Source organism: Mustela putorius, unplaced genomic scaffold (genome assembly GCF_011764305.1).
Source record: "Mustela putorius furo isolate JIRA1106 unplaced genomic scaffold, ASM1176430v1.1 tig00003869_pilon_pilon_pilon, whole genome shotgun sequence".
Classification (NCBI taxonomy): domain Eukaryota; kingdom Metazoa; phylum Chordata; class Mammalia; order Carnivora; family Mustelidae; genus Mustela; species Mustela putorius.
In genome coordinates, this window is record NW_025422021.1 from 10358440 (window position 1) to 10377500 (window position 19061).

Sequence of the window (19061 nt, forward strand, 5' to 3'; positions counted from 1 at the left end):
CAGATACTAAAGAAATGTTTGATTCCATTTATCATTACTACTTTGTTTGGATCTTAATTTGGGGGAGCTCTGTGTTTATAGCTGAATTTTACTGAATCTCCCTTCTTTAGCATACTGATTTTTAGCTGGTCACTCCAACAGTACAGTGTCTATAATGCTTTTTTCATAGGGGAAATTACTAAGATTATAAAGATTCTAGAGAAAGCAAGGCCAGAACTGGTGTTGCCACCCCCAGTTTCATGCTGTATAAATAGTATTGGCCAAGTGAATGCAGATGCTACAAAGCCTGGCAGGATCTACTTTTTTATGGGCATAGACATGCCACATACATAAATTCTGAAGTTAACTTTATTTGGTTTTTCAGTAGATTTACTATGGAAATGTCTACTCCCCTTTTAAGGCAAGGTACTGCCTACAGTACAAATCCCTCAGATTTAGGGGTCAGCATCTAAAATTTTCGTGACATTTGAAACAAAATGGATTGTATTATTTAAAAAATGTATATAAAAACATGTTTTAGGCCTTTTACTTCTCTGCGTGAAATACATACAAACACTGATAGGAAACTCCTTATACATCAGCAGCTCAGTTGTGATAGTGTAATGCGTAAAACAAAGAATTCGAAGTTAGGAATCCTGCTTGGACTCTGGGGTCTTATTGCTGTGTGAACAAGGCAATTCATGTAACCTGTTTGAACCTCATGTCCCACATCTGTAAAATGGTGATAACAAAATGCTTGTCCTGCCTTCCTCCCTTACTTATAGGACTGTTGTAAGGATTAGGTGTGAAAATGAACATGAGAGCTTTTTGTGAATCATAAAGCCTATACAAATTTTATTGTTCTAGTCATTCTCAGGCTTTTGACCAGATTAAGACTCTAATGAAGCTTTAGAGTCAGATTAGGTGTTGTACACCTTTACTTATTTAATTATGCAATAAGATGAAATCATTTGAATTTAACATGCCTTTGATGGTGTATTTTCTCACAGCACTTCAGTTTTTATGATGTTTTTCTTTGGTGTGACAAAGGAGGGCATTGTATTTATCTGGAATTGTTTCCTTCAGGTAGCAGTTTGAGGAACTAGCCTTCAAACTCTTCACCGAAATTAGCTGTATAGAGAACACAAAAGCATATCCCTCTGATTTGTTGTCTCCTTAGGACATAGACCCTATTGTCCTGGAGTAAAGCTGACCAGCAGAGGGTGCACGAGCTTTCCCAGGAGCTGGCCTCAAAAGGCGAGCCGGGCAGACGGGACTGGTGTCTGATGATTAACAAGTACTATAAATGAAAAGGTTCTGGCTCACCAAAAACAGTTACCAAATGGAAAGAGAGAGCAGCCATAACATCAGGTAACAATGTGGTACTTACCCACCGTAGCTGGTGAATAGGATGTTTCTAGGTAATTGGAATTTGGTATTGTAGCATAGGTTGTCTTCTATGTCCTCCTCCTACTCTTTGTCTTTTCCAGTAGTTGCTTTCCCTTTCAGGGTTCTTTGCCCCCACCTTCAGAGCATCTGCAGTTGTCGGCCTTATGTGCTCTAACAAATTGGAGTTTTTTAAAACTAGTCTTTCTCTGAACTTTTTTGGCCGTAGGGTGTTTGGGTCCTGGATCCAACTGGCCACAGCACCCTGCCTGGGTCCCTTTACCAGGCTCTCACAAATTCCATGGCATCTTTTCCTCCATGTAAATGGGTGACCTCTAAAAAAAAATGTACAGTTTTCAAGTTTTACTATCACTACTGCCCATACCATTTTTCCCCCTTCCTTTCCAAGCATGAATCCTCTACCCATAGATATTGTGTAGAGTTTATATACTTAGCGATTATAAAAATATTTTTATGGAGGCACCTGGGTGGCTCAGTGGGTTAAGTCTCTGCCTTCCACTCAGGTCATGATCCTGGGGTCCTGGGATCAAGCCCCGAAGCGGGCTTTCTGCTCAGCAGGGAGCCTGCTTCCTTTTTTCTCTCTTCCTGTCTCTCTGCCTACTTGTGATCTCTGTCAAATAAATAAATGAATAAATCTTAAAAAAAAAAAACTTTTGGGGCGCCTCCGCAGGGAGCCTGCTTTCTCCCCTCTCTCTCTCTGCCTGCCTCTCTGCCTACTTGTGATCTCTCTCTCTGTCAAATAAATAAAATCTTTAAAAAAAAAAATTTATGTTTCCTGAGTATAAAGGTTATTTGGGTTTACTTACAAAGAAAAAGAAAAGAACATTTTGGGGACATATTGAAACAATAGAAGGATCTCCCTGAGTCTTTCAAGCAGAGAAAACTGTAAATTCTTCCAGACTTTTTCTATGCATATGTGTATTTGTTTTTATATATATTAATTTTTAAAAATGAGATCTTACTATAGCTACTATTCTGTACCTGATTTTTTCCCCAACCTAATAAATAATTGACTTCTTTCCATATCAATAAATTTAGGTTTATAAGCATCATTTTAATATATATAATTATTATATGTATATTTAAATGTATAGGATTGGGTCCTGCAGTCCATCATGGGGCCTGATCTCACCACCCCAAGATCATGACCAGGCACCCCCCTAACATAGTTTCTGTATTATTAAAATCTTATATTATCATGACAATTTGTTATAATTAATAAGGCAATACTACTACATTATTATAAATCTAAGTCCATACTTAATTCAAATTCCCTTTTTCTTCATTTGATGTGTTTTTCTCTTATACATGTATGTGTGTGTGTGTATATATATATATATATATCTATTATGGATATATAGTAATTTAGTCAGTTATTTTAGTCAGTTTTCTAAAGATGAGTATTTAATGGCCTACAGTTTTTCAGGATAATGTACAACAATGCTGTAACAAATTCTTATATACTGGTCTGCCTAGGTGGCTCAGTTAGGCATCTGCCTTTGGCTTGGGTTGTGATTGCAAGGTCCTGGGATCAGGCCCCACATGGGTTTCCCTGCTCATTGGGGAGCTTGCTTCTCTCCCTGCCTCTCCCTTGTCTGCCTGCTCGTGCTCTCTCTCTCTGCCAAATAAATAAATAAAATCTTTAAAACAAAAACAAAATCCTTATATTCTTCTGATTATATTCTTAGGATATATTTCTAGAAATTGAATTTTCCATCAAATTTATTCTTTAAGAATTTTCATATATATGGGGCATCGGGATCACTCAGTTGGTTAAGTGTCCGACTCTTGATTTTGGCTCAGGTCATGATCTCAGGGTTGTGAGATCAAGCCCTGCATGAGGCTCTGTGCTGAGTGTGGAGCCTGCTTAAGATTTTTTTCTCTCCCCCTGCCCCTTTACCCCCTTAAAAAAAAGAATTTTCATAGGTATTACCTTTCCTCAGGAAGGGTCTTTCAGTGCAGTCTCCCCTAATAATGTGTGAGGATGCTTGTTTTTGCACATCACTGATCACAACATTTCACTTTGCCAAAATGGTAAGACAGATACTTAAGTAAGCCATTATATTCTTTTTTATTTTTATTTTTATTTTTTTTATTTTTTTTAAAGATTTTATTTATTTATTTGACAGAAATCACAAGTAGGCAGAGAGGCAGGCAGAGAAAGAGAGAGGGAAGCAGGCTCCCTGCTGAGCAGAGAGCCCAATGCAGGACTCGATCCCAGGACCCTGAGATCATGACTTGAGCCGAAGGCAGCAGCTTAACCCACTGAGCCACCCAGGCGCCCCCATCATATTCTTTTTTAAAAGAATCAATGGACTTTCCTTCCTCTGTGTCACCCCAGAAAAATTAGTCTAAGGCAGTGGTTTTCCAACTTTTTGATCTCAGGACTCCTTGACACTGAAAAATTATACCAAGAGCTTTTATTTATATGGATCATAGTTGTCAATATTAATGTATTAGAAATTAAACCCAAGAAAAAATGTAAATATTAAGTAATTTAAAAATAACAATAATAGATCCATTGCATATTAGCATGAATACCATTTTTATTAAAAGTATTTTTTTAGGGCGCCTGGGTGGCTCAGTGGGTTAAGCCGCTGCCTTCAGCTCAGGTCGTGATCTCAGGGTACTGGGATCGAGTCCCACATCGGGCTCTCTGCTCAGCAGGGAGCCTGCTTCCTCCTCTCTCTCTCTCTCTGCCTGCCTCTCTGCCTACTTGTGATCTCTCTCTGTCAAATAAATAAATAAAATCTTTAAAAAAAATAAAATAAAATAAAAAGTGATCTAAGGCTTTAAAAAAAAAGTATTTTTTTAGTCTTTTTTCTTTTTCCAACTCTCTTTTTTTTTTCAAAATCCTTTTCCAAAAGAAAAAAAAATTAATGAGAAGAGTGGCATAGTTTTACATTTTTGAAAATCTCCTCAATATTTGGCCTAAGAGAAGATGACTGGATTCATTTCCTTTCTTATTTTTTTTAAAGTATGTTTAACATAGAATGTTTTATTAGTTTCAGGTGTACAAGATACTGATTTAACAATTCTACACATTACTCGGTGCTTACTGTGATAAGTGTAGTCACTGTCTGTCACCATGCAATGTTATGGTATTATTGACTATATCTCTTGTGCTGTACTTTTTGTCTCTGCAACTTATTTTATGACTTATTTTATGACTACAAGTTTGCACCTCTTAATCCTCCTACCTCTTTCACTGGATTCTTAGGCTTGTTTCTTCATTGAGTTGTTTATGATATATTGTTCTGGTTTATATGCATGAAGAAAATCTGATCTCATGCAGAAATGTAAGTGCTTAGGGATGCCTGGGTGGCTCAGTCAGTTTAGCGTCTGCCTTTGGCTCAGGTCATGATGCCAGGGTCTTGGAATCGAGTCCTGCATCATGCTCCCTGCTCAGCAGGGAATCTGTTTTTTCCTGTCCCTTTGCCCCTTCCCCTTGCTCATGCCCTTTCACTCTCGCTCTCTCTCAAATAAGTAAGAACTTTAAAAAATAAAATTTAAAACAATGTAAGTAGTTAGAAAGAGGAGGAGTACTTGAAAGGTCTCTTAGGATGAATGAGAATATTCTTTGATACTATACTAAATTCCAATAGGCAGTAGTTTTGTAAAGGTTAATTACAATATAACATTTGAAACCATGTCAGTGAACTTTTCATATTCTGTTACATTAAAATCCTTTGACTGTCTTGCACTTTGAATAGATCTTTTACCCAGGCATGATTTTGTGATATCATGTGTCTCATCTGGAATATATTGGTTCACTGAGCTATGCAGTTGACACATTTCATTATACCGTATCAAAAATACCTTTTTCTCATCGGAACAGTGTTTAAGTGTCAGAAAGCTGTTAAGCTCACTGTGGTAGGCACAAGTTTTCTAGAATTCTAATTTTTTGCTTAAAAGCTTGAATTTTATTAATGGCAACAAGTGGTGTCAGTTGTTTTCCTGACAGGCTTATTTTGTTTTTGAGAAAATGCCAAAGTAAAAATGGTGTTCCATGAATACAATTTTTATTGCTTCGTCAAAGAGATGCTTAAGTGAAACTGGCTTTTTTTTTTCCCTCCTGTCATTGCATGGTTGGTGAAGAAAATAGTCACCTGCAGTATAGTTTGGTGCAACTGCCTTGATTCAAATGAAGATGCCAGCAGCTTTATCCGCCATTGCCTGAGCACCATAATGCAACTGCCACCACTGTAAAAAATATATATAATATGTTGACATTATTATGAAAATAATTCTGACCTCTTGAAGACCCCCTTAAAGTGTTTTGGACCTCTAGGAATCCCCAGATCACACTCTCAGAACCTCTAAGGTAATTGTAGAAACCCATTCTCTTACCAGAAACTGATGTAGCAATAGTTTGTGCCCTCAATTTCTGGCCAGTGAAATCTGAGAGTAAATGTGTTGAGGAGCTTGTGAGAAAATTTCCCCATTCCTACAAAGATGTAAGGAAGAAATGGTCCTTTTCTTCCTCTGGATATTACCATATTAGTTGTGATACCTGGAATTGCTGCAGCCATTTTGTGGCAAAGGAAACCAGCCTTAGGGAGGAAAGTAATCCTGTTAAGAGCAGGATAGAGAAATGACAAGAACCTAGGTCCTTGCTGACATTATAGAACTAAAGATGAAACCACACCTAGAGCTTACCCAACCTCTGGACTTCTAGTTATGAGAGATATTATTCTCTTACTATTTAAGCCAGTTTGGATAGGGTCTTCTGTTACTTGCCATTGGAAGCATCCCCCAAAACATTTTTTGTTAGCGTGATGAATATTTTTTAGTGTCTGGTGGCCATTTGCATTTCTTTTGTGAATGTTTATTGGTGGCATTGGTGTATTTTGTACTGAGGTCATTTCTAAATACTTCCTAACATTCCTTAGTATTTTTAAAGCATTCCTTACATATTAGTAATACATTGTAGTGTTTTGCAAGTATCTCCACCAGAGTCTTCTATAGCATATCCTCCCATACATCTTTTAAGCAATCTATTAGTCTTTTTCTTTCCTTTTTTACTTTATAGCTTTAGTATCATGTTTAAAAGAGTCTTTTCTACTCCCACTTTTAAGTAAGTATTCACCTGTATATTTTTAGGCCTATTGAGTATTTTTTACATTAAAAACTTAAACTTACCTGGAATTTATTTTGGTGTTAGGTATAACATAGGCATATAACTTTATTCTTTCCAAAATAGGTAGCCTTTTTCTTTCTTTGTTTTTTTTTTAAGATTTTTTTTTTTTAAGTAATCTCTACACCCAAAATGGGACTCAAACCTACAACCCCAAGATCAATAGTCCCATGTTCCACTGACTGAGCCAGCCAGGTGCCCCTTTACTTCTTTCCATTCTTTTTTCCCTTCCTCCCTCCCTCCCTCCCTTCCTTTCTTCCTTCCTTCCTTCCTTCCTAGTTCTAGTTGTAAGGTGGGGCTCAAACCCACAACCCCAAGATCTAGAGTCATATGCTCTCCTGACTGAGCCAGCCAGGCTCCCTGGTAGTGCATTTTCTTAATACACTTTTTTAATTAGTCCACCTTTAACCACTGCTTTGAAATACTAGCTTTATTACAAGAATTCTTCCATACATTTTACCCTAGTTTGTGGACTATCTATCCTGTTTCACTGCATTGACTGTATAACCTGGCACTGTAGACAGAAGATATACTTGCTTTATAGTGTATTATAATGTCTGGAAGGGTAAGCTCTTCTCTACCCCCCTTAACCCAATCCTACCACAAGTAGCATCACTGTTTCCCTTCCAGTATTTTCCTGGCACTTCCTACACATTTATTCTTCCAGATGAACTTTTAAATTATTTGTTCAAGTTCCTCAAAAACATTTTTTGGAATTTTGAGTGGCATTTCTCTAATTTTATGGATGGTTTTGTTGAGAATTTGCATTTTTACAATACTGAATCTTCAGCTTCAAAAACCCATATATTGTCTTCCTATTTATTAAAATTATCTTCCACGTCCCTCTGTAGAGCTGTATAGCTTTCTTCCTATCAGTCCTGTATATTTCTGGCTAAGTTTATTCCTTCGTATTTCATATTACTTTTATTGCAGTCATAAGAGGAATCTTTTTTCCTATATATTCTCTATTTTTGCTATTGATATTTGTTAAAAAAAAAAAAACTTACAAAAAAAATTCAGCTTTTATTTCCAGATAGTTTTGGCTTCTTAAAAAACAGTAAGCACAAAGGACACTATCATTTGTGGTAGTACAATGTGTACTGTGTGATTTATGAGGTATGAGGTTCTGCTTAAAGAAACAACATACCAGAAACTATATCTCAATGAGCATGATCTTTCCAAGCTGGTTATATTGGGAGTCTATATTTTTCTGGCAAAAAAACCCCCACAACAACTGACTCAAAAAAAAAAAAAAGGTATTATCCTAAAGCAAAGGGTTTGACACCACTAAGGATATGAAAAAGAATCAATAAGCTCCAATCAGAGAAAGACGGTAATCATCTGGTTCCACTCATATGAGGAATAGAAGAAACAACACAGAGGATCATAGGGGAAGGGAGGGAAAACGTAATGGGAAGAAATCAGAGAGGGAGACAAACCATAAGAGACTCTTAATCATAGGAAACAAACTGAGGGTTGCTGGAGGGGAGGGGAGTTGGGGGATGGGGTAACTGAGTGACAGGCATTAAGGAGGGTATGTGATGTGATGAGCACGGGGTGTTACATGCAACTGAGGAATTGCTGAACTCTACCTCTGAAATTAATGATGCACTATATGTTGGCTAATTGAGTTTAAATTTAAAAAAATAAAAATTAAAAAGAATCAGTAAGCTTACTAGAAGGATATTTTCTGAAAATGGAATTTCAGAGATGTTTATTACTTTAATAAGTAGTAATCCCTCAAAGTGACTTACTTGAAGGGTCAACACTTATTTTGATGCACAGGTTTACTTCTTAAATAGCATCACTTTTTAGACATGCTTAGTGTTACCAGGTGGCAAAGAAATGGCTGACAGGTTTTATGTGGTTTTGTTGTTGTTGTTTTAAAAGAATCATCATTTAATCATACTGTTTTTATATTAAATAAGATTCATGTTGCCCCAGGCAGTATGGATTGGCAGTGTTTCAACTGTTGGGAAAATGGAATTTGCCAGTCTTCTAAGATCATTTAAAATAAACAAACAAATTTCTTTTCATCCACATTATGGATTTAAAAAGCATGTGTGGGCTAACCTTGTATCTTAATCACCATTTTAAATGTTTCTATAGAAAATGTGGTGCTGGGCTCTTAGCAGTTGAGTTACAGATGATGTTAGAAATAAGACCTTTTAGGTTGAAGATTACTGAGGTTTCTTTACATGATGTGATTCTTGAAGGTTAAGAATATAATACTCTCTTGTGATGCATGTCTGGCTCAGTCAGTAGAGCATGCAACTCTCGATCTCAGGGTTGTGAGTTCAAGCCCCATGTTAGATGTAGAGATTACTTTAAAGTCTTTAAAAAAAAAGAATATAATATTCTCAATTATTTTTAAGCAACTTGCTATGGCATTATTATTCATGGACTTCAGAAAATCATTCTTAAATTTACTGATTTTTTTTTTAGTTTATATAATTTCTTGCAATAAGGCTTATTATATTTTAGGAAGGGAATGTTCATATTTTTTTATTTCTCTGGGTGAAGAGTCCGGCTGTAGGTCAGAATCCTGTGCATGGTATTTCAGACCTGACTACAGGCAATTACAAGACTTTTCCTGGAAGGCCTAACAGGAGGAAGCTGCCATTTTCACCGCCAGTGCATTGCAGTTTTCTGGGGGGATTGTAGTCAAGGCTCCCCTGGGCAGTCATGCTCAATAATGGGGACTGCTGCTGAAATACTTTCTCCACTTTGGCTCAGTACCATTCCACTCCTTGCTCTTCTACCCCCACCACCAACCTCCTTCTAGCCCATGGATCTATGGAAAGACAGGAGACAGTTTCCCCCATCAGTGCTGCATCTACGTGATCCTCACCCAGTGCCGTTCCACAGGGAAAAACATAACACTCAGAGCTGGTGCTTCTCTTTGCCTCTTGTTTGCCCTGTTGCAGTAAGTAAAGGCTTGACTGTTACTTTCAGTTTGGCTTGTTGTCTTCATTCCCCACCTCAAAACCTGATTGCTTAGCAGTGGGAGGTGGGAATTTTTTGTGTGATACATTTTTTTCCTTTTCAGGCTTTAAGGGGTGCCATTTAGAAATGTTTCTGGAATTCACCAAATAGTAACTTGACTTTACATTTGTGAAGTACTATGTAGTTTATAGTGTTCTGTGCAAGAACTTTGTAACTTAAGAATTATCTGCATTTTACAAATGAGCCAATAGGTTCAGGCAAAGTAAGTGACTTTTCTAAAAGTCATGATAATAGAGGGTTGGACCAGGACTTGAATTTGAGGCTTCTTATATACTTGGTTCAGCACTTTCTACTTTACTTCCCTACTTCACTGGTAAATTAGTTTTTTTACCTTCTTGGGAAGCTGGGACTACTTTAAGTCTGTTTAAGCTAAGCAGCACAATGGAAGGCTTGGTGCTTTGGTGTCCTTGAAGCCCTGTGGAAGTTGTAAGATGAACCAGACTAATGATAAAAACAATAATATCAGCTAAAGTTTATTGAACACTTACTGTGTGCCCAGCAGTATGTCACATATATGTGTTACATAGATCACCTTCTCTGACCTTCCTAAATCTTCAAATAATCTTATTAGCCACATTTTGAGGAAATTGACATTAACAAAGTTAAATATCATATCATAGGTTGTGTGGTAGCAAGTCGCAGAGCCTGGATTCAACTTAGTCCAAAACCTTTGCCTCTTCACCTGAAATTGATTTCCGAGAAGACTTGAGGTGATTCTACCCTACTTTGGGGGTATTTCAGCTATTAAGGAGAAATAAGAGGAGAATTCTCTGGAACAGAATCTCCTAATATAGTATTTCTTAATATTGAAAAATGTATACACCTCCATTAAAAAGAAAAAAAAATTCTTAGGCCCCTGGGTTGACTTAAATTGACGTATTGTTACACAAATCTAGGTATAAGCTCCGTGTTCAAGTATAAAGTATATAAGCTCTTGTTCAAGTATAAAATCAAAGGACAAATGAGGGACTTTTGGGTGGCTCAGTCACTTAAGCAACTGTCCACCTTTCCTCAGCTCAGGTCATGATCCCAGGGTCCAGGGATAGAGCCCCACATCCAGCTCCTTGTTCAGTGGGGAGTCTGCTTCTCCCTTTCCTTCTGCCTTCTGCTCCCCCTGCTTGGGCTCTCTCTCTCTGACAAATAAGTAAATGAAATCTTTAAAGAAAAGTGCAGATATAATCACAAAGCCAATAAAATTCAAATTTCCACCATAATGTGACTGCTGATGTGTTACCAGAACCCAGTTGTAGCTCTCATTATTAACAAGGTACTGACCTCCACCACACAGGTTCTTTTGACTTTAGCCCATCTTTACTATTGTGCGCTATGTGTCTTCTCAATTCCCTCACCACTTTTCTCAGTTTGAAATACTGCAGAATCTTTGACAGTATATTCAGATGCATCATCTCCATATTATATAGCTGTGCTGCTTGTTGCCAACAAGATCATAAATGCAGACATAGGTGCTGAAATCAAGTAGCAGTGATACATTTGCTCCTTTTGATTTTATTTTTAGATCATTATCATAATATAAACATGATTTTAATAAATTGTCAGAAAAAAAATTGTCAGTAGGACCTGAGTTTGACAAACCCTGTTTGTTCTTTTGTTTTTAAATGTGTGTGGGGTCTTTTTGTTTTTTTGTTTTTTTTTAAATAATCTCTACACCCAGCAAGGGCCTCTAACTTACAACCCCAAGATCATGAGTTGTATGCTCTACTGACTGAGCCAGCCAGGCACCCCAAACCCTGTTTTTTTTTTTTTTTATAATTTTTATTTATTTATTTATTTGACAGAGAGAGATCACAAGCAGGCAGAGAGGCAGGTAGAGAGAGAGGGGGAAGCAGGCTCCCTGCTGAGCAGGGAGCCCGACGTGGTGCTCAATCCCAGGACTCTGAGATCATGACCTGAGCTGAAGGCAGCGGCTTAACCCACTGAGCCACCCAAGTGCCCCACCCCAAACCCTGTTTTAATAGATGTGTTTGTTACTGAAGAGCAAGGAATGGAAATCTATTATAATGACCTTAAGAAGGTTAAAATGAGGTGGTGAATGGCAGTCCATGTTTTAGCTTTTGTCTACTCTAAAGTGTTTTTATTTCATAGGTGTTTATAAACTTGTGGTTCTTTCTAGCCACACTTAAGAGCTCATTCCAAGCAGGATTTCCTTCTCATTGTTACAGTGTCACAGTTTTTGTTAGTAGGTGACATGGGTTATCCAACTCAGAAGGCCTAATTACTAACCAGTAGGTTCTATTTCTCTTCTCTTCCCCTTATTTCTTTTCTTTTCTTTTTTTAGATTTTATTTTTAAGTAATCTGCACATCCATCATGGTGCTCTGATTTACAGTCTTGAGAGCAAGAGTTGTATGCTCCACTGGCTGAGCCAGCCAGGCGCCCCCTCCTTTCCCCTTATTTCTATTTACCCCAGACTTAAGCCACATCATGTCCATCAGCTACATCTCGCTCTCCTCCCTCCTTTTCCTCTGTCCTCTTTATTTTTCATTTCTGGTCATTTTGGGCTTACTTTATGGTCATCATTTATATTCTCCCTCAGTTCCACCATCTTAAATCACCACTACTTTTTGTACTACCAGCCTGGACAGGCCTAATACAGATAAAAACAAATATATTGCCCCCAGACTGCCAGATGGTAGAGGAAATCATGTAACGGGTCTGTCAGGTTACTTCTAGTTGCAGATAATAGAAAACTCAGATTGGCTTAAATAATTGAGGGAATGTATTGGCTTAATAACTGAAAAAGCCAGAGGTGGGTTGGGCTTCAAATAAAACATAACCCAGCTGCTTAACAATGGCACTGAACTTCCTTTTATCTTTCCAGTTTTCTTTCCTCAAAGTTAGTTTCATCCTAAAGTTGTACCATTGTGAGACCTGGCCACTCAAGTCTCTAAGATGGCTTTTGTTGTGTACTAAACTGTGACCCACCCCCACCCCAATTCATACCAAAACCCCAGCCCCCAGAATGACTATTATTGGAGATAGGGCCTTTATGAAGGTAATAAAAGTTAACTGAGGTCATAATGATGGGCCCCTAATCCAATAAAATTGTGTCCTTACAAGAAAGAACAAGATACCAGAGAGATTTTCTCTGTCCACAGCATGCAAGAGGGAAGGCCATGTGAGGATGCAGCTGTCTACAAGCCAGCAAGTGATACCTCACCAGAAACCAACTTTGATACCAGTACTGTGAGAAAATAAATTCTGGTTTTGGTCATGTCTCCGTGTCTCTACAGACTCAAAGATCTCAAATCCATGAGCTATTAATGGAGAGTGAGTGGTCAGGAGGCAACCAGTAAGTGGTTGCTAATTTGAGTTGCAACTTCAGTTGGGCCAGTTAGCTGTTAACATTCCTTTACTCAAATGTTGTTAGTTTTCTTTTCCATTTTTTTCTCTGTTCCTCCCTCAAGTTCCCTACCGTGCAGTCTCTTACTTTACACAAGGATTATAACATTGGGAAAGGACTTCCACTACAAACGTACCTGTTCTCACTCGTGAGAGAATGAAATTGTTCTAGACACCTTATGTGACTGACACATTTTTGGTGTCCCTTCCCTTCCTCCCACTTCTTCTTTTTTTTTTTTTTTTTAAGATTTTATTTATTTATTGACAGAGAGAGATCTCAAGTATGCAGAGAGGCAGGGAAAGAAAGAGATGGGGAAGTAGGCCCCCTGCTGAGCAGAGAGCCTGATGTGGGGCTCGATCCCAGGACCCTGGGATCATGACCTGAACCGAAGGCAGAGGTTTAACCCACTGAGCCATTCAGGTGCCCCCCTTCCTCCCACTTCTTAAAGCTTGTCAACAATTTATCTCTTTCCTTTTTTTTTTTTTTTTTTAGATTTTATTTATTTATTTATTTGACACCGATCACAAGTAGGCAGAGAGGCAGGCAGAGAGAGAGAGAGGAGGAAGCAGGCTCTCTGCTGAGCACAGAGCCCAATGCGGCTTAATCCCAAGACCTTGAGATCATGACCTGAACTGAAGGCAGAGGCTTAACCCACTGAGCCACCCAGGCACCGCTTCCATTATTTTCATTATATTTTTCAACATTGGATTTTCTCTTATTCTACAAAGATGCTTTAAGATCTTTGCAACTTAACAAATACTCTTCTTTGATTAGGCAACACCTCAAGATGTGCTCCAGCTTCTCTCTTTTCCTTTCTACTGCCTGTGATAGTCATCTACATTTACTACCTTCCCTACACTACCCCATTTACCTACTTATTCCTCAACTCTGCCTTCTGCTGGCACAGCAGGGTTTTTGTTGTTGTTGTTTTTAAATTTTTTATTTTTATAAACATATATTTTTATCCCCAGGGGTACAGGTCTGTGAATCGCCAGGTTTATACACTTCACAGCACTCACCAAAGCACATACCCTCCCCAATGTCCATAACCCCACCCTCCTTCTCCCAACCCCTCTCCCCAGCAACCCTCAGTTTGTTTTGTGAGATTAAGAGTCACTTATGGCTTGTCTCCCTCCCAATCCCATCTTGTTTCATTGATTCTTCTCCTACCCACTTAAGCCTCCATGTTGCATCACCACTTCCTCATATCAGGGAGATCATATGATAGTTGTCTTTCTCTGCCTGACTTATTTCGCCAAGCATGATACGCTCTAGTTCCATCCATGTTGTCGCAAATGGCAAGATTTCATTTCTTTTGATGGCTGCATAGTATTCCATTGTGTATATATACCACATCTTCTTTATCCATTCATCTGTTGATGGACATCTAGGTTCTTTCCATAGTTTGGCTATTGTGGACATTGCTGCTATAAACATTCGGGTGCACGTGCCCCTTTGGATCACTACGTTTGTATCTTTAGGGTTGTTGTTGTTGTTTTAAAGATTTTGTTTATTTATTTGACAGAGAGATCACAAGTAGGCAGAGAGGCAGACAGAGAGGGGGGGAGGCAGGCTCCCCTCCGAGCAGAGAGCCCGATGTGGGGCTCGATCCCAGTACCCTGAGATCATGACCTGAGCCGAAGGCAGAGGCTTAACCCACTGAGCCACCCAGGTGCCCCTGGCACAGCCAGGTTTAAAACATTTTGATAAAGGTCAAAACCGATTATTTATTTTTAATTTCTCTTTTTTAATATTCTTTAATATTGATCACATAAGCTGGCTCCTCTTCCTCTACCTGTCTCCTAAGTTTTGTGTTACCATGAGTTCCATCAGTCTCATTTTCTTTCTCTATCAGTTCATCATGACTTCATCTACCACCTGTAAACCAGTGACTTGCCTCCCAAATCGACATCTCTACCAGTGCCTGCCAGTTACGTAAATTCATCTCCAACTGTCTGTTGGAAATATCCACATAAATATACTGTGGGATCCTTAACACTTGTCATGTGCAAAATGAACTTACTGTCTTCTTTTCCCTACCACCATCCCACCATTACCTACCTTTTTTCTGAACTCTGTCTTGATTAGTCTCATCCTCTACCCCGCTACCAAAGCTAGAGATCTTGTTCCATATCCAAATACGCAGCTTCATCCTACGTATTTGGCTTCATCCTAACTTCCATGTCTGATCATTTCAAAAGATCTTATTGATTCTGCTTCTGAAGTGTGTCTTGACTTAACTCCTTCCTTATCATTTTGTCTTCTCTAGTTCCCATGATTTCTGACAGATTCTTGTTATTTGGCACCCTCCTTTAATTAATTCTATATAGGAGTGTTTCTCAGTCATTGATGTGCACCAGGATCACATGAAGATTTAAAAAGCTGTACATGCACAGTCCCAGAGCTTTGATTTTCACTAGTCTGGTATAGGACCGCATGTTTTGTAGTATAAAACAATCATAACAATCTTTATAAAATACAGATCTAATCATATGGCTCACCTGTTTAAAACTCATCAGTTGTTGTCAGTGCCTACAGAAACTGCCTAGGGGTGCCTGAGTAGTATAGTCAGTTGAGCTTCTGACTCTTAGTTTTGGCTGGGGTCATGATCTCAGAGTCGCGGGATCGAGCCCCAGCTCAGGCCCTATGCTCACCATGGAGTCTGCTTGAGACTCTGTCCCTCTCTTCCTCATCCTCTGCTGTTCCCTCCCATGGGCTCTCTCAATCTGTCTCTCAAGTAAATAAATAAATCTTAAAAGAGAGAGAGAGAAAGAAAGAGAAAGAGGAAAGAAGGAAGGGAGGGAAGGAGGGTGGGAGGGAAGGAGGGAGGAAAAGAAAGACAGCCAGACTCCCTAGTCTGGTATAAAGATTCCTTATTATCTGGCTCTGGCATAAATTCCCAACCTTATAAATACCTCCCCATCCCCACGCTCACCTGCCCCTCACATCATAAGCTGTAAGAATACAAAGTTAATTTTTTTTTTAAGATTTATTTATTTACTTGACAGAGAGAGATCACAAGCAGGCAGAGAGGCAGGCAGAGAGAGAGCAGGAAGCAGGCTCCCTGCTGAGCAGAGAGGCTGACATGGGGCTCGATCCCAGGACCCTGGGATCATGACCTGAGCTGAAGGCAGAGGCTTTAACCCACTGAGCCACCCAGGCGCCCCCCAAAGTTAATTTTCTAATATAAGCTTAGAACAGTTTTAGCTTTACAGAAAAATTGTGAAATTTGTATAACTACCATATACTCCATACTGAGTTTCCCCAACTATTAACATCTTACATTAGTATGGTCACAGTTAATGAACCAATATTGATATATTTCTGTTATCTGTTCACTAAAATACATAGTTTACTCAGATTTCCTTAGTTTTCACATATCCTTTTTCTGTTCTAGGCTCTAAGGACACCACATTGCATTTTTTTTTTTTTTGAAGACTTATTTATTTGAGAGAGAGAGAGGGAAAGAGAGCATGAGCATAGAAGGAAGGGGCAGAGGGAAAGGGAGAGAGTATCCCAAGCAGACTCGGAGCACGGAGCACAGAGCCTGATTGAGGGGAGGGTGCTCAATCCCAGAACCCTGAGATCACAACCCGAGCCAAAGGACACTCAGTTGACTGCACCACCCATTGCAACACCACATTGCATTTTAGTCATCATGTCTCCTTAAGTTCCTCTTGGCCCTTACAGTTTCTCAGATTAAATTGCTTTTTGAAGACCTTGACAGTTTTGAGGAATACTGTTCAGTATTTTATAGAATTATCCTAAATTGGGGTTTGTCTGATGTTTTTCTTATGATTAGACTGGGGTTATGGATTTGGGGGAGGAAGAAGAACACAGAGGCAAAGTGCCATTCTCATTATATCCTATCAAGAGTACATGCTGTCAACATGACATCCACTATTGATGTTAACTTTGATTACCTGACTGAGTAGTGTTGGTCAAGTTTCTCCAGGGCAGAGTTAAGTTTCCCCTCTTTCCTACTGTACTCTTTAGAAGGAAGTCACTATGTGTAGCGCACACTTAAGGAATGAGAAGTTATGGTCCACCTCCTTGAGGATGGAGTATCTACATAAATTATTTGGAATACTTCTGCCTGGGAGATTGTCTGCACTTATTATTTCCTGCACTTATTATTTATTCAATCAATCATTTATATCCATATGGACATACAGATACTTTATTTTGGGGATCATAACCCAAAACTATTTTGTTGCTCAAAGTGTTTCAACTTTGGCCATTAGGAGCTCTTTCAGTTGGCTCACATGTCCCTTTGACGTACCTCAGTCATTGTGGGGTTTTGAATTTTGTTTGTATTGTTTTCTTTTTGATTACTTCCTTACTTTCTGGGACTAAAAGATGCTTCAGGCTCATCTTGTATATTCCCTGCCTTAGGCCTAGCTAGCATTTCTCCAAGGAGCCCTAGTTCCTTTTGTTAGAGAATGGTATTAGAAACCAAGATATGGGACTCCTGGGTGGCTCAGTAGGTTAAGCACCTGCCTTCGGCTCAGGTCATGATTCCAGGGTCCTGAGATTGAGCCCCGCATCGGGCTCTCTGCTCTGCAGGGAATCTGCTTCCCTTCCTTTCTCTGCCTGCCTCTCTGCCTACTTGTGATCTCTATCAAATAAATTAAAAAAAAAAATCTTAAACTTTGTTCTTTTAAAAAAAAGAAAGAAACCAAGATCTGGGTGCTTCCTGGGCTTGTTGCTACTGGGATGTGGTAGCTTCTAGGCCTTATCAGCCCGCGGAGTAGGGAACTATATGTTTGTGTACTAACTTGTGTATATACATATCTACAAATATTTCTACATATAATATCTGTATTTATATTAAGTTAAACATGAGTTCATACTGATGATTCCAATTCTAATCTATTACTATATGGATCATTTCAACCTTCTCCCTCCATTTGTTTGTAACCTTCCAATTCTAATCTATTACTATATGGATCATTTCAACCTTCTCCCTCCATTTGTTTGTAACCTTTGATTCCCAGTGAGAAACTTGGTCCGTTCCCACCATCTACTATCTATTTTATAGTGGTTTCAGAATTGTTAACCTCCTTTCAACTGGAATATATGCTTATTATACTTCTTCTTGCCTTTAAAGACCCCAACTCATTTTCAAATTTACTTTAATTAGTATCTTTTTCCCAATTACTTTTTATTTCCTGAATTTAGCATATGCTTTCACACTTCTTTGTCTTGAATTGTGCCAGTCCCTCTGCCTGAGACACCCTGGTTTTTGTCCTTATCTCTTTGAAATATTGCCACTCATTCTTCTAGACCCAGCACAGATTTTTGCCTGTACCAGGAAACTTTCCCTGGCCACTGCAAATAGACTTCAGTCACTCATTCCTCTGTGCTCTGATAGTACCTTATATCCACCTCTACCACATGTGTGTCAGGACTATTTGCATTTCATTTCGCTTCACTTGATGGTACGTTTCTTGAAGGCGGAAACCAAATGGATTTGTCCCTAGATTCCCAGGACTTAACACTATTGTGTTATATATTGTATGTTAGAAATCCTCTTGGATGAAAAATAACAGAAAATCTAACCTTGGTTAAAATATTTAAGGATTTTTCTTACCTACAAAGAAGTCCAGAGGAAGGTGGTAACTAACATTGGTTTACCTGTTCATTGGTGCCATCAAGAATCAGACCCCTTGGGGTGTCTGGGTGGCTCATGGGTTAGCCGCTGCCTTCGGCTCAGGTCATGATCCCAGGGTCCTGGGATCGAGCCCCACATCGGGCTCTCTGCTCAGCAGGGAGCCTGCTTCCTCCTCTCTCTCTCTGCCTGCCTCTCTGCCTGCTTGTCATCTCTCTCTGTCAAATAAATAAATAAAATCTTAAAAAAAAAAAAAAGAATCAGACCCCTTTCCTTCTCTGCACGCTGCAGAGGAGGAACACTTCCCTCCTATGCGCACTGCATCCTGAGCTTGGATGCATTGCATCTAAGTTCAGGAAAGAGGTAGGGTGAGTTTGTGCCAGGAAGCTATCCTCTGGTCCCTTTCCCTCCATAGGGAAGAAAGACTTTAGCCCCTTGGCAGACTTTTTTCATCCAGAACTTGGTACCATGTCTCCTCTAACTGCAAGAGAAATTAGAAAGCTGAGTTTTTAGGAAGACTAATCTTTTGAATGAGAACAAGATGTTGGAATAATCACAGAT

At 39.0% G+C, this 19061-nt stretch overlaps 1 protein-coding gene across 5 annotated transcripts in view; it reads left to right on the forward strand.

Moving 5' to 3' along the window:
• Positions 1–19061, forward strand: part of METTL8 (methyltransferase 8, methylcytidine) — an 85543-nt gene that overhangs the window by 9781 nt on the left and 56701 nt on the right. Inside the window, exon 2 of one of the 5 annotated variants that reach the window (XM_013052060.2) lies at positions 1160–1350. The exons of the other annotated variants lie outside the window; for them this stretch is intronic. The gene's annotated coding sequence lies outside the window, so the exon portion shown is untranslated. The remainder of the gene's footprint in view (positions 1–1159; positions 1351–19061) is intronic. 5 annotated transcript variants of the gene reach the window in all.